Consider the following 9455-nt stretch of genomic DNA (forward strand, 5'->3'; position numbering starts at 1 on the left):
GTCTGTCCAAACTCATCAGCCTCCTCCAGTTAGAGAATCATCAAAGCTCTGCTCTTTTATTTGCTGCACTAAAATCCAGCAGCAGTTTGTAAGGCAGCTGCAAAGCCTGACACTTAGCTCCTTCCCATGGTGAGCAAACAGACTGTCCTGGTGCCATCCTTGAGCATGAAAGAAGTATCATTTCAGAAAAATTAACAGTATCCGTCTCTAACCAAAAGCATTCAGCTGCTGTAGCTGACATCTAGCAATGCTGAGAAGAAAGCAGTGATTGGGGACTCATACTACATGTAAAATATATTCCTTCCTTTCCAACAGTTCTGACACATACAGAATTTGGTGCAAATACTACACTTAGGTCCATCTCTAGAAAGTCATAATCAGCTGGGAAATTTCAGCTTTTCTAGAAACAGAGAGTGCCCTAAATACAGCTTGGGTGACTGTTAATGGAAATCCCAGGAGCCAGGTCCAGCTCAGCCCGTCGAAGCCATGCAAAACAAACTGGTTTGTTGCTAACACCAACAGAGGCCTTCCAACTCTCAATTTCTTTGAAAATGTCACACTATCTGGCTGAATAAATAACCCTTGAATACTAACAACACTCAAGTTATCCTGGCAAACATCCAAGACTATTTAGAAGATTCTACTTGGTGTCTGTGAGAAGTCTCATGTCCAAATCATCCAACAGTGGAAATCAGCAACTGTCTCCACTTTTAAGAATGAAGTCTTTTAATAGCTGAGTAGCCTCAGAAACTCCCAGCATTTACCACTAAATTCAAAAAACCCACTGAGACTGGAACAAAGGGGCCCTTTGGAAGACCAGGTAAAGCCAGCAGTTTACTTTACCTCTGATATCAGTGTAGTTTGTGTTCCCTGAACAGCAGCCACTGGGCAAACTACAAGCTACCTTCACATGGTCATTCCCCCCATTTCCACTTCTATTTTGTGTAAAGTAGGAAGTCAAACCCAACGCAACCCTGACATTGGTAGGCATCAAGCCCTGCTAAAAGGAAGAGGCTTTCATTCAACAACAGATGTAGACCAGCCTGATGTTCTGCCTTTATTTAGGAAAATTTACATCCCAAGACCTAGTAACAGTTTGCTGCTGCAAATGACTTGGATCATGGAGTGAAATGGCCCTTCAAGCCTCTTTCCCACTGTCATCCCCACACCTCTTATGCTTCAGCCATCTAATTAATCAGTGGTCATCCCTAATGTTCTAAATTATTTCACACTTCTGGGCTTTTGCATTTACTGTCTCCTCTGCCTGAGACTCCTTTCTCTGATCTCTCTTCTATTCATCCAGCTAACTAATACTCATTCTTCAAGATTAGCTCAAACTTCGTCTGCACCAGATGATTCAGGTCCAGAGTAGATGCCTATCTTCTGTGCTTCGATAACATCCCATTGCACCCTTCTATAAAAACACTTATCACACCACATGATAGTCGTGGTTTATTTCTCTAGTAGCCCCACAAGTTTCTTGAAGACATGGATTTATTTTATTCATCTTCATTTTATTATGTGTGTATATTCTCAGCCCCTAGTACAATTCCTGGCATACAGGAGGGCGCAATAAACGATACTTAAATGAATAAACAAATAATTGAATTACTAATAAAAAGTAGTCAAGTTAAGCAGATTTCTCTGTATTGTGACTTGACTATCTTCCCAAAGAACAAAAATACCTGAAAAGCCACCAGGAGAGATCAGTACCTTTTAGTGTAGATTCTTGTGACCTGACAGTAAAAGTGCAGATGGCCCTGAGCAATGCTGGCTTTCTCAGCCAATAATTCCTCATCACACTAAAGTGGCCTATAACCATCTAGCACCCCAGAAACGTAAGAGCGGAGCTATAGAAGAACATAAAAGGTAAATTCTGATAAGAGACAATTGGAGTCTTAAATTTACAGAATGGAATAATGCCCAAGAGGGGGAAGGTCTAAATAAATGATTAGCACACAGGCTTTGGGAACATTCAGACCTGAGTTTGAATCCTGATTCCACTACTCACTAGCTGTGAGATTCGGGAAAATGTATCAGTTTTTTCATCTGGAACACAGGAATAGTAACACCCAAATCATAAGATTAAATGAGATAATATATAAAATGCTTATCAAAATGTCTAGCACATAATAAACACTCATGAAATGACAGCAATTGTTTTATGATGATTAATAATAAAAGGCAGGGGATTTCCCTGGTGGCGCAGTGGTTAAGAATCCGCCTGCCAATTCAGGAGACACAGGTTCGAGCCCTGGTTCTGGGAAGAGCCCACATGCCACGGAGCAACTAAGCGTGTGCACTACAACTACTGAGCCTGCACTCTAGAGCCCGCGAGCCACAACTACTGAAGCCCACGCGCCTAGAACCTGTACTCCGCAACAAGAGAAGCCACTGCAATGAGAAGCCCATGTACCACAATGAAGAGTAGCCCCCACTCTCTCCAACTTAGAGAAGGCCCGCGCACAGCAAGGAAGACCCAACGCAGCCAAAACTAAATACATAAATAAATAAACTTTTTTAAAAATAATAATAATAGTAAAAGGCAGAGACATCATTTTTACGACTGCGAACTGGAAGTTTTGAGGCAAAGAATCAAAAAATGAATGCAAGTTGGGTAATAAAGATTAAGACAAGCTTCATCCCTCCTACAATTTTTCTGAGGACTGGCCCCAGCCTCAGCACTTCCAAATGAAACCTCATAACCAAGGTCAGTTCCTGGGACATTTGAAAGAATTCCTGTCAACAGAGGAATGTAGATGGGGAGTCAAGAGATTGATTTGAGATATTATATCACATGCTCCCTAGTTTCTTTGGAGGAGAAACCTGTGAAGAAGATTCTGTTCACTCCCCCCAAGTGGTAAGAAAAGGGATTCAGTCCTCATATAGAACCTCATCTAGGCAGTGTGTGAAATTCCAGAAAACTTCTTTAAAATGGAGGCTTAAGAGGCTGAGTGAGCAAGCATCTGAGTTTAAGGGCTCCAGAGAGCCACCCATAAAGGAAACAAGGGGTGCAGGGCAAGACTCAGAGGAAGAGGAAAAAGTGAATGTCTACACTTAAACCAGAGGCACTAAGACCAAGGCTACATTCAAGGAGTGCTAGACACTCAATCCAATTCCTGTTTCTTGCTAGAAAAGAATGGAGGAACTGACTCTGATAACCACACACCTTATCCAAATATATTGACATTTTTACATAAAGGATTACCAGGCACCTACTTTAACTTGAGACTAAGGACATAAACATGAACTATCAACTCAGAAAACGAAAATGTTTATCCCTTACTTTCTATCTCCAATTTCCAGCAAACTGGAAAGAGTAAGAAGAAAATGGCCTAATATGTGGCTAAATAGCATCACACTGGAAACATTTTTATTCTCCACCCCACCCCCAAAAACAGGATGTCTATAAGTGGAACACTTCCGACCCTCAAAAAAAATAATGTGTATACTCTGGAGATCTGGTGTGTCAGGAAAGGACCACAGTGCTTAAGATGTCTACACACAAACATACACACTTGCCCTTCTGGAAGAAATAGCTTATTCAAGTTTTTTATCAGGCAGGGCTCATCTGCTTCCTAACTGAGTCATTATCATGTAGTGGCTCTGTTCTAGAAATTTTAAAGGGAAGAAAGTGGGGAGAAGGTAGAGGACAGAAGTTCCAGAAACTGTTTCTTCTCACAAATAAGTTATAACCTGATTTCTATTGCAATTAAGCCAGAATAGCAAACTGGTGTTCAGAGAAAAGGTGATGTTTTTCTGCCTAATATAAAACCACTAATATACCCAGACATCAGCATAATTGACCGGAAATTAGTTAAAACAGCAGAGAGCTGAAAAAAACACAACACAGAGGGTGTCCTGCCATTATCTGGGATCATTTTTCCCCCATCACTTACCACATGCTTAAAGAGGTGGGAAAGCAAATTGCCAACCACAGCAGAACATGACAAGCCCCCTGCTGCTCTCTGTGTCCACGAGCTGCTCCTTCAGTCTGTTCAACCAAGTTCTGGCTGCGGCTGCCCCAGGGATATTACAAGGGCTTGACTCATTTATACATATGTCACGTTGTCGGGGTTTTCACCTAAACAGGTAAAATATGCCACAAATCGTGTAATAAAACATGGCATAATTTGTCACATTTGCAACATTTCCAAATGTCAGTGTCATGTCATCTCCCTGGCAAACAAGAGAGGGAAGTGGGTTTTTAAAAATCTGGCCAAAAATGGTTCTGCTCTCTGTATTAAGAGGTTGTTCTGTGGCGGGGTCCTTTCCTGGCATGACTTACAGTACTGTTTTGGGAGCGCTCTCACCAGAGCATAAAAGGAGGAAGAGAAAAACCTCAGGAAGATTCGCTGTAGGCACTGAAGATGTCCAGTGAATAAATGTGAATTATTACTGCCTAAAACTTAATTTTACAGAGTTAGGTTAGATGCTTAGCACATGGTCAAAAATAATGAAAAGGGAGATGACCATAGAGACAGGTGATGCAAAAATGAAAGGATTGAGAAAAATGACCAGGCGGGTAGCAGAGCCTCTGAGAATTCACCTGCAAAGCAAGCACTGCCTTGACAAATGGGATTTGGTGTCATCTATGTCTGTGTCCCATTGCTATATTAAACATCTGTCCAAGTATCAGTAAACCAGTAAAAAATACAGAAAAGAACATTATACATCATGATTTGACATGTCAGATTTCTATAATATAACAGAGACATATAACATGAAGAAGATATTATACCTTCTTTTAAAAAGAACACTTGTGGAGAGGTCCTATATCACTTGGTATAGGCATTCAAATGTATTTTGGGGGGGACAGTGTGGTGTGATGAGAGAAGCACTGGACATGGAGCCAGTGGACCTACTCCTTGCCTCAGCTCTTCCTCTTTCCAGCTAAAAGACAAGCCCCCTAACCTCTCTCCATGTCTTGATTTTCTCCCTTACAAGGTGATGGTGAAAATAATACCTTTCCTCCTCACCTCAGATGGTTATTATGAAGATCAAATGAGATTATGTGCTTGAAAACATTTCATATACTTTGCACAGCTTTTTTTCCCTTTTCCCAAGGAATTCCATCCATGCCAATGGCTTTAAGACCTTCAAATATCAACTGATATTCCAAAATTTGCATATTTAGCTGTGGGCTCTTTCCTAGGTCTCAAAGCTCTATCTTTATTTGCCTCTGGATATCTCCACCTGGGGAGTCTTCAGGCATTTACAACTCAATATGTCCAGTGGAAATGGCCCTCTTTCGAAACCCACACAAACACTTTTGCTCACACGTACCTCCACCCTCCCTGCCATTCACGCTGAACCTCTTGCTTTCCTTGGTACATGATCCAACCACATTGTCACCGTGTTGCACTGACCCTATGCCCTAAGCATCTGTGAGGTCAGCCCCTTCTTTTCTATCCACACTGTCACTCTCCTAGTAGCTATAGCCTCAGAATCAGTCTTCCTACCACCAATCTCTCCACTGCCCCCACCCCACCTTCTCTACACCAGAAGGAACTTTTACAAATAGATATCTGACCATATCCCACCCTGAGTAGAACTGTGAAATGACTTCCCATTGCCTTTGTGATGAAGCTCAAATACCGTGACTTGACCTTCAAGTGCTTCATGAATTCATCCCACGTTCCATTTCCAGCCTCATCTTCTCCTACCCACATCCCACTCCCCAAGCCGTCCTGTTCTAGCCATATTGAGCTATTTCTTCAAACACACCAAACTTTCTCAAGCCTCTGTGCCTTTGCCCCTGCTCTCTGCCTAGCCTTCCTCCTAGTGTCAGCAGAGGGATTGGTAAAAGCATGGACTCTGGAAACCAAATGCCTGGGTTCATACCCTGTCTCTGCCCTGGGCATGATACTTGTCTCATTTGGGGTTCACCCAAAAGCAGACTCTGAGACAAAGAGCCAGCAGTTTATTTGGAGGTTCAGAAAATACCAGTAGGGGAGTGGGGAAGTATACAACATGATGATTTGATGCATATATATACTGCAAAATCATTACCAACAATAGGGTTAGTTAACACTTTCGTCACCTCACATAATTACCATTTTGTGTCTGCGTATGGTGAGAATATCTACAGTCTACTTTATTAGCAACTGTCAAGTATATAATACAGTATTGTTAACTATAGTCAACATGTTGGACATTAGATTCCCAGAACTTATTCATCTTATAACTGGAAGTCTGTACCCTTTGACCAACATTTCCCCATTTCCCCCACATCCCAGTCCCTGGAAATTATCATTCTACTCTCTGTTTCTGTGAGTTCAGATATTCTAGATTTCACATATAAGTGATGTCATACAATATTTGTCTTTCTCCGACGTATAACACTGAGCATGATGCCCTCAGGGTCCATCCATGTTGTCAAAATGGCAGGATTTCCTTCTTTCTCATGGCTGAATGATATTCCATTTTATATATATATATATTTATATATATATGTATGTATATATATATATGAAATGGATCTAGAGTCAGGATTTATGGGCCTAGGAATTGAGGAATAGAAATGGGAGTAGCACCATTCACTATTAGCCCTAATTATCCACAAGCAAATTTTTGCTTCTCATCCCCATGACCTCCCATCTCCAGCAGACTTCTGCTCTGCTAGTCTAAAGGTCTAAGTTTTAAAAGGAGGAATGCTTGAAGTATCAGAAATACAACAATGATTAAGCCATGATATCATATGTCACATCTATACATATATCTCACATCTTCTTTATCCATTCAACTGTAGCCAGACACTTAGGCTGTTTCCATATCTTGGCTATTGTGAATAATGCTGCAGTGAACATGGGAATGGAGATATCTCTTGGAGATCCTTTGGATATATACCCAGAAGTGGGATTGCTGGGTTATATGGTAGTTCTATTTTTAATTTTTTGAGGAAACTCCATAATGTTTTCCATAGTGGCTATAAGATACTCTCCTAGCTCCAAAGCATATTTCTATCATGGCATTTGCCATATTCCTTTTGACTATTTTTTTATTACATTTTTATGGGTCTTTCTTTTCTATCAAGCAGTGTCTTGAAGGGAATTCTTGTCAAATTCTATGCCTAGGACTTCTCTCCACCTGTCAATGCAGGGGACACGGGTTCAAACCCTGGTCCAGGAAGATCCCACATGCCACAGAGCAACTAAGCCCATGCACCAAAACTACTGAGTCTGTGCTCTAGAGCCCGTGAGCCACAACTACTGAAGCCTGCACGCCTAGAGCCCATGCTCCACAACGAGAGAAGCCACTGCGATGAGAAGCCCGCGCACTGCAACAAAGAGTAGCCCCCACCCACTGCAACTAGAGAAAGTTCATGTGCAGCAACGAAGACCCAATGCAGCCATAAATAAATAAATAAATTTATTATTTAAAAAAAATTCTATGCCTAGCACAAAGTGAGCACTCAGTGTTTGTAAAATTGAGTTGAACTAAGTTGTCTCATAAAACTTGTTTTCTTTTTATGCCAAAAAAGGAAAGAAAATGGGAGTTAGAGCTAGAAAAAGAAATAAGAAAAAGAAGAGAAAGAGGTGTGTATTCAAAATGCATTAATAGTAGGGGCTCAGTTAGTATTTTCCGAATAAAGTAATAAGAGACTATGAAATGAGCACTAGTACGTATCAGGCATTATGTGAAGCACTTAAAATACAACAATGATTAAGACAAAGTCCCTGCCCCAAAAAAGATTACAGAGGGAACACACAGATTAATGAATAAAAGGAATAGATATCACTGAGTTAATAGCGGTAGGGAAGAGACAAGGACACCTAAGGATAGTCACCGGTTCAGGTCAATGCTCTTTAACCAATTTACAAGTGCTAAACAGTCACAACCAAAACTGACCTATACTCTGAAGTTTGGGGAACTTCCCTGGTGCCTTGATAGCACATGTTTCCTACTTGGATACTAAATATTTCCAGTTCTATGAGGTCAACTCGACACATCAGAAAATACTACATGGACACAACCGCCACTAGGGGCGTCGCGCCGAGGCCGTCCTGCCCCGGTCTCTACGCCTGGCCCGATTGGCCGCACGGCGCTGAGGCCCGCCCCCGCTTGCGCGGCCAGCCCCGGAGGGGCGGAAGGGTCCGGGCGGTGGAGTCGCTGTGTCCCGGCGGCGTGGCGTGGAGCACCCGCCGGGGCCGCAGGAACAAGCGCCCCGCGGAACTGCTACTCCCAGAGCAGCCCGGGCCCCCCATCTCCGCCCCGCCGCGCTCTCAGGCGCCGAGCACTACAACTCCCGGCATGCCGTGAACTTGACGGCTGCGCCTCCAGGGTGGAGTCCGGCCCTCCCGGCCGCCCCGCTCTCCCGCCCCGTCCCCGCCGCTCTCCCGGCCGCGCGCGGAGCGGGGACGCGAGCCATGGAGGAGACACCGACCCCGCTACTGGGCAGCCGCAAGCCGCACCTGGAGAAGCTGACCTTGGGGGTCACCCACATCCTAGAATCATCCCAAGGTGTGACAGAGGTGACCATCATAGAAAAGGCGCCTGCTGAATGTCACATGATTTCTTCATGGGAACAAAAAAATAACTGTGCTGCCTGAGGATCTGAAGAACTTTTACCTGATGACCAACGGCTTCCACATGACATGGAATGTGAAGCTGGATGAACACACCATTCCACTGGGCAGCATGGCAATTAACAGCATCTCAAAACTGACTCAACTCAACCAGTCTTCCATGTACTCTCTTCCTAACGCACCAACTCTTGCAGACCTGGAGAATGATACACAAGAAGCGATATTTGAGCTGGATCCTTGCAACCTGAATGGGAAGGTTTGCCTTGCCTACAAAAGAGGTAAACCAGCATTAGCACAAGACACTGAGATCTGGTTCCTGGACAGAGCGTTATACTGGCATTTTCTCACAGATAACTTTACTGCCTATTATCTCCTGCTTATCACCCACCTGGGCCTGCTCCAGTGGGAGTACGCCTTCACAGCTATGGCATTAGCCCACAGGCCAAGCAATGGTTCAACATGTGTAAACCCATCACCTACAACACAAACCTACTCACGGAAGAGACCGACTCCTTTGTGAACAAGCTAGATCCCAGCAAAGTGTTCAAGAGCAAGAACAAGACATTAATCCCCAAATAGAAAGGGCCTGTTCAGCCTGCAGGTGGCCAGAAAGGGCCCACGGGTCCTCCTTCCACCTCTAAATCCTCCTCTGGCTCTGGAAACAATGTCCGAAAATGAGCGCCCAGCTCCCCGCCAGCCCCACAGCGATGATTTCCAAGCACAGATGCCCCAGGCGTGGCCCAAGCCTCAGATTCTGTGTATGGAACCATTGTCCTCTCTCCATCTGAGTTACAAAATCCTAGGCCTTTTACTTCCATTGGCTTGAGCCAGGAGTTGGAAGGGCATACTCAGCTCTCCCCAAGAATCCTTCTCTCATACCCCTTACAGCAGGTTGTGTCACCTACTAATTCTGGAAGCTGTGGAGAA

The 9455-nt window shown here is 43.6% G+C and overlaps 1 pseudogene; it reads left to right on the forward strand.

Annotated features, from left to right (window-relative positions):
• Nucleotides 1-8369: 8369 nt before the first annotated feature.
• Nucleotides 8370-9206, forward strand: LOC136122644 (tubulin polyglutamylase complex subunit 2 pseudogene; annotated as a pseudogene).
• The last annotated feature ends 249 nt before the right edge of the window (nucleotides 9207-9455 follow it).

This window comes from Phocoena phocoena, chromosome 4 (assembly GCF_963924675.1).
Source record: "Phocoena phocoena chromosome 4, mPhoPho1.1, whole genome shotgun sequence".
NCBI lineage: Eukaryota > Metazoa > Chordata > Mammalia > Artiodactyla > Phocoenidae > Phocoena > Phocoena phocoena.